The following is a 6,796-nucleotide window of genomic DNA, read 5'->3' on the forward strand; positions in this document are numbered from 1 at the left end:
CCGCTGAAGCAGCGCGTTGTTGTTCAAGAAGAGTCTTTCTTCACTCCGAGCTGGTTTAGTGATACAAAGTTAATAGTGGTTTTACTCTGACTAGACTGTTAAATCCGTGTGGAAGAGTGTTGGTAAAAGGCGAGCCCAAAGATCTATTGGCCAAGGTCAGTCCCACCGTGGTGAAGTATTTACTTATTTATTTACATATACTGTTGCCACGCAGAGCGAGACATTACAGGAGTAGGTACATATACAATGGTCATGATGAAACAACAAGCGTACAAAAAAAAAAAAAGAACACAGTTGCAGAGGGATGCAGCAATGATATGGTTACAAAGTGCGCATAAAAATGGAAAAGGGAAATTTATTGTTACATGCGATTCAGTAATTCTTTGACAAATTCATCATGCTGCAGTGCACGAAATGAACCTTCCAATATGGTATGAGGAAAAAAAATATTTGTACGAACCTTTACTGATGAGTACAGTGGAACCAAGTTGAGCGGGCTACTGTGTCACGTGCGTAGTGCAGGATTGGTGAACTTGTATAAACTTGAATATATCATGTACGATATATAATAAGGGAGTAATTACTCATTGCATCCACCCAAGCGCAGCCATACGGCTACAAAGGAAAGCTATACAGCTTTCTCAGAAACTTCGTAGTTAAAGAAAAATTCGTCCTGATCCGGGAATCGAACCCGGCACCACCGCCTTTCCGGGGCAGTCGCTCTACCGACTGAGCTAACCAGGACGGTCAGCAGATCAGATGGTAGGGCGAGAGCGAATTGATCTATAACTCGAAGTGGGAATGGTGTTGATCAAATATTTAGGGGAAACCCCCAAGATGGACTACTCCACCTTGGGGGTTTCCCCTAAATATTTGACCGACATCATGTACGATCTTGTGCAAAGGAATTATGTGGTCATGCATCCTCCTGTCAGAAAGGGATAAGATAGTGGCATGAGACGAGGGCGAGAAGGGTCATAACGCCGATAAATAAATCTGTCCGCATACTCTAGTTACTTTATATCGTGTTAATGATGGGGGGAATAAACAGTGGATGCATATTGGATTATCGGTCTTATCACAGGTTTGTACGCTGTAAGCTTGCACATTTTGAGGGCCGTTTTCAATCTACGCTCCAGAAAGGCAAGTTTCCTTCGCGCTTTCGCGTAAATTATACTATATATGTGCCGATGCATTTAAGATTAAATGTAGCCCCCCCCCCCCCCCCCCCCCCTCCGTTATCCCTAAATGCTTAAACTCGTTTACCTGTGATAGGCTGTTGCACTTATTATTATAGGTGTACTTAAGTGGTTCTCTTTTGTTCGTAAATGACATGAAAACAACCTTCTTGAAATTAACCGACATCTGCCCGTTCTCACACCAGACACCAGACACATGAACTTGAACATGCAGGGTTTAGCTTCTCTTGATCAGGAATTTACGAGATTTCATAATAATAAAAAGGCGCGGTCGACGGCATGCAATTGAATTTTTACCTGAAGGTCGCCAATAGCTGTAATGACGTCATTGATGTAGATGATAAATAAAAGTGTGCCCCTAAAACAGACCATTGCGGCACCCCCGGAGTTACCTTGATGCTAAGCGAATTCGCCTGGTTAAAAGAAATTAACTTCGAACGCGAGTGCAAGTATCAGTTAACCACCCAACAAGGTCAGAGCCATCAATAACGGCCTTCAATTTAATTAATGAGTTCTCCTGGTTAAAAGAAATGAACTGCGAACGTGAGAGCAAATAACCAGTTAAACAGCCAACAAGGTTGGAATCATTATTAAAGGCCTTCAATTTAGTATCAAATGCCTTCGCATGATCTAAAAAAAAGCATCAATCTGTCCCCGCGCGTTAAGCGTCGTAGCGATATCATGCGTGAATTCAGTTAGTCACGACACAGTAGAAAAACCTGCAAGGAAACGATGTTGTGTATTTGCAATACAAGGCGTTGTTTTAATCTGTTTATAAGTTATTATATTAAACCCTGTGACAGACACATCAGTGCCGTCTGTTAGGTATATTGTACAGTAAGGTGGACATTATGTACATGGTAGAGCTCAGTGATTAAGAAATTAATTAACTAAAATAACTAATGAACTTTTTATTTCTGATCTTAGGAATTAGCATTACATCATCAAAATTCAACAGAAAAACTGAGTCCACATTTTTTTAATTTCCTTTATCGTCAATGCAGTTCGAAATACTTTTAGCTCGTAAAGCTGGCCTCCCGCAATGCACATCTTTAAGACTGCGTCGCTGGACATAGGACATAGTATTGCCATGGAAATAACGCTCATTGCTTCTATGGCATAAAATAGACAAAACAACGCCATATTAAAAATGTGCGTTGCGGGAAGCCAGCTTTACGAGCGAAAAAATGCGTATTTTCAACATTGAACATTTCGAACTGCGTTGCCGATAATGAAGATTTAAAAACGGGACATAGCTTTTCTGTTCACGGCCATCATTTTTGTAAGAATAATGTTAGCCCCTGAAATAAAAAGCTAAACAGTTCATAAGCAAATTTTTAATTAATTGCTTGATTACTGAGCTCTATCACGTACATAATGTCCGCCTTACTGTATACAATCCACTTGCACAGACCGCACTCACGTATCTTGCACAGGGTTTAAATACGGACCTGTAAACAGTTAAAAAAAAAAACACCCTGTATGTTGTGCTGAGTTAAACGCTCCACTATGTATTTCTGAACGATATGCTCTAGGAGTTTACATCTTTTGGGTAATAAGGAAATTGATCTGTAATTGGAATGTCTGAACTGGTATGTGATTGGAGCGCCTTGTCCTGTCTGCTGTTTCTTGTGTCCCGTTGCTCCGCGCCTAAAACATATATAGTTTAAGAAATGCACCAACTATACAGCCTGCAGCGACAATTGGAATGTCCACCCGGGTGAACCTGGATGGGCCGGGTGTATACTATGTTGTACATGACTTCGCTATGGGTAGACGGTTGCTATGCAAAGGTTTTGAAAGGAAGCCCTCAAGGTCATATTAGGTCAGGTGATCGGGTTGCACCTTGTGACAGTATAGTGCTTTCGCACTACCACAGTCAATTTCGCCGTCGCCAGTAGATGTAATCATGAAATTAATTCGAGGAAAGTCGTACCGCACTCAAGGATGTCTCATTTCTGATTCGGCACGCATCTTCTCTGACAGCGCATTTGAGGTGTCCACCGAAAAGTTAGTCTTGCGTCTTTTCAAAAGTTTTACGAAAGTTTTTCTAGGTTCACATTAGTGTTGACGACGTGTCTGAGGTGTCCAGAGACACTCTGTTGCTAAGGCAACTAGGCTGCGACAAACGTTGACAAACGTTTTTGCTTGGCTCTGATGTACGCATCAGTGCCCCTCACTAAAACTGAAAAACGCACAAAAACTCGCTGCAGTGGTTCAGTGGTTAAGACGCTCGGCTAGTGGACAGGAGCGTCAGTGTTCGAACCCTATGCCGTGGTAGCCGCATTTCTATTGAGGCGAAACGCAAAGGTGTCTGTGTGCTGAGCGGAACTGATCACTGCCACATCGGAGGAACTAGTTGAGACCTATGACCCCTTTCCCAAACATTTCACCCCAAAGAGCCGAGCACCAGGCCGAGGGAAAGCTTGTACCCATTGAAAAGCCGGTGGGCACCCGGCGGCAACAGGGATCGAACCTGGTACCTCCCGAACACGAGGCGGATGCTCTACCACAAGGCCAAGCTTCGGTTAAAGATCCCCAGGTGGTACAAATTATTTCGTGGTCCTTCACTATGGCACCTCTTTCCCCTCTTTCTTCTTTCGCTCCCATCTTCCTCCCTTCTCTTACGGTGCGGTTCAAGTCGCCACCAAGAAGTGTGTCAGAAATTGCGCCTTTTCTTTCCTATAAACCAATTTTAAAAACCTGCAAAACTCACTTGTCGGTGGATATCTCAAACGCGCCGTCAACACCAAGGATAAGCCTGACCGAACTGTGGAAAAACAAAAGGGGGAGAAATTATCTTACTTCTTGGCGTACACCTGAAACGCGCCGCCAGACTGCCGAAGCAGAAATTAGACACCCTCGAGCGCCCATTTATTTCCTGCGGACATCCACTCACAACGGCGATCCGACCGTAATTCGTGGTTTTAGGGCGCAGGATCTGTTGTGAAATTGAGTGCCTTAAACACTGAATACTAACATAGTCTTTAAATTTTCTCAATAGACGCTGCGGTTGGAAGTATCCAGCGCTAAAAATACGTTTTTGAAAGCCCGCTGAGTTGCTTTCCCAATTTTCAAATTTATAAAATTTCTTATATCCTCGGGTTGTTGAAGTGAAATTAACTTCTTTTACACCATATTATCCACGAACTGTGTTTTTATTTGTAGCATTGGAAATACTACGACGCCATTGTGGTAATGGGTTCGGGCGCTCGAATGCTGCAACTAAGAATGAGCCCCGGCAGGTGGTGGTGGAAAGCATTTATTACAAAAAGGAGAGGGCGATGTCAGTGCAAGTTAAAGAACCCCAGTCGGTCGAAATTTCTACAGCCCTCCACTACGCCATCTCTCACAGCGTGAGTCAATTTGGGGTCTTAAACCCCGTAAACCAAACTAAACCAAACCATAAATGAACAACGCGAGAAAGGCAAAATTGGCCAGCTTTTAATGGCGCGTTCTTCACCTTCGATATATCGAACCACGATGCCGATTCAGACTATTTGGAAACTTGGCTCACCTTCTAAGCTGACGGCCTTCAATTTCTCAACATAATAATGCATCCTAAAACAAGAATTACAAAGAATATTATTTCATCTTAGTGCCTAATCGTCATCAATTGAGCTCTATCGCGTAGATAGCGTTCCTGTTTCTGTACGATCCATGTGCACAGGCCGCAGCGACGTATCTTTCACGATATTTGATATGAAAATTTGTATATATTTAAAAACAAGGTCATTCTGTGTATCGACGATTCATTATGCAGCATTTAAATGGCAGTGAACCTAATCCCCTAACCCCGAAATTCTGCGTGTATGCACCCTTCTCTCCAGATTAGTCCATGGCATTTATTTAGTGCTCCTATCCGAGCCCCATATGATATACAGTGAACTTGGAAAACCAAGGACTCGCAATGCAATATAGAAATTAATTTAACAGCAGTAGGCTGCGCATGTACTACGCTCGGCGTTCAAATTTGTCCGTAACAGCGTCATAACTCTTCGCCACCCGATGTGCGCAGCCACAACAAGCTGAAAATGCATATCAATGACCTTGGATACCATGCTGCGATGAGGTTCATCAAAGCCCAGACCCCCCCGTGGCCCATTAAATTATGCCCGAGTTTGTTTGGCTCACAAACTCGCAATGGCGTCACGGCGCGCATTTGCGCAGGTACAGATATCCGCGGCCTGCCGAACGCGGGCAAAAACTCGGTGCATGACGTCAGCACGTTTTTGTCCCTGACTCTCGGGGATTGACCTATCTGGCGCACGCTCACCACACGCGGGAACAGCGCATGCAGCCTCGATCTCCCGCGGGTGTGATAGAGACGGCTCGTTCATTTGCGCGCGCAAACTAGAGCGGCGACCGATTCCGCGGAAACAGCAAGGTCGCGTTTGGGTCGCGCGCTGGTCCCTCTTCGGTCGCTCATTCATGAGCAGCCGCGCCCACGATGACGCATGTTTGGTTGTAGACTAGCTATTCATGCACGCTCTCCCATTTTCGTACACTGGCCGCATGCGAACAAAGCGGACACCCTGCTTCGCTGGCGTAAAACGAATGCAGAACGAGCGTGTTTACGTCTGAGAGGCGGAAGCGTTGATCGGACCCAGCGGCGACGAGAAAGTCCAACGACGAGTGCGCGCCTGGCATAGAGAGTCTGTCGGACGTGTCAAGCAGCGCGAATATCTGCTTTTAATCCATTCGTCCCCAAGCAGTTCACCGCGTTGTCATTTCGTCGTCGGCAAAGAGCCGTGGTGCTGTGAGCATAAACATCAGCTGGAGAGGGCATCCGAACACTTCCTGTTCACTCAAAGACCCCGAAAAAAAAAAAAGAAAAAAAAAAAGAAAACTTTTTGCAATCACCGAAAAGTGACTTCTGCCAAGCCACCTCTTTCACCTTATCGAAGCTGTGGTATGATATGCGGGATCTTCCCTGACGTCAGCGTACAGCTCGCTGTCGTAATTCGGGCTGCATTGTACAAAGTACAGCTTGTAAATCTGGCTTCTACAACGCGTACAAATGATAGGAGCACTCACCAAATGCAATATAAATTCGGCTCGAGTGTGCCTTACCCGACCAAGGATACCGTAATTTCACTGTGATTAGAACAGGGACACAATCAAGGTCGTAAACAAAATGTGTTGTACAAGGAAATAATATCATCTATATTTTGCACCACTTCCTGGTTATATTATGCAATGAGCATAATACACTAACAACTTCAAATATTCCGTCAAATATAGATTGAAATCACCTCCCAAACTTAAAAGGAGCGAGAAAGTCATAGCACCCCACAACTAAACATTCACGGAACACGTGACAGGCTAATAAAACACCTTGGCTCCTACAGATAGTAAAAGCAGTCGCCCAATAATGTCCGTAGCGTGGCTACAATGAGGAAGCATTATGTAGTAAATTTTATGTAGTGAAGGGCTTCTAGTTGAGACACTATTTTCGTGTTCGCGAGATATCCACAGTATGAGTATCATGCCATAGCCAAGAAATTAAAAAGAAAAAGAACAAGAAGACTAGCCATATCTTTGAGGTGCGCAAACGCGAAACAGTCAGCCTGAGTTGTAACGGCAACTCTAAGCGC

At 44.3% G+C, this 6,796-nt stretch overlaps 1 non-coding gene across 1 annotated transcript; it reads right to left on the minus strand.

The window, feature by feature from the left end:
• Nucleotides 1–670: 670 nt before the first annotated feature.
• On the minus strand, nucleotides 671–744 carry TRNAS-GGA (transfer RNA serine (anticodon GGA)). The gene has a single exon. It is a non-coding gene; the product is annotated as a tRNA-Ser (tRNA).
• Nucleotides 745–6,796: the final 6,052 nt, after the last annotated feature.

Source organism: Amblyomma maculatum, chromosome 1 (genome assembly GCF_055883805.1).
Source record: "Amblyomma maculatum isolate TAMU_Amacu chromosome 1, ASM5588380v1, whole genome shotgun sequence".
In the NCBI taxonomy this organism is placed as follows: Eukaryota; Metazoa; Arthropoda; class Arachnida; order Ixodida; family Ixodidae; genus Amblyomma; species Amblyomma maculatum.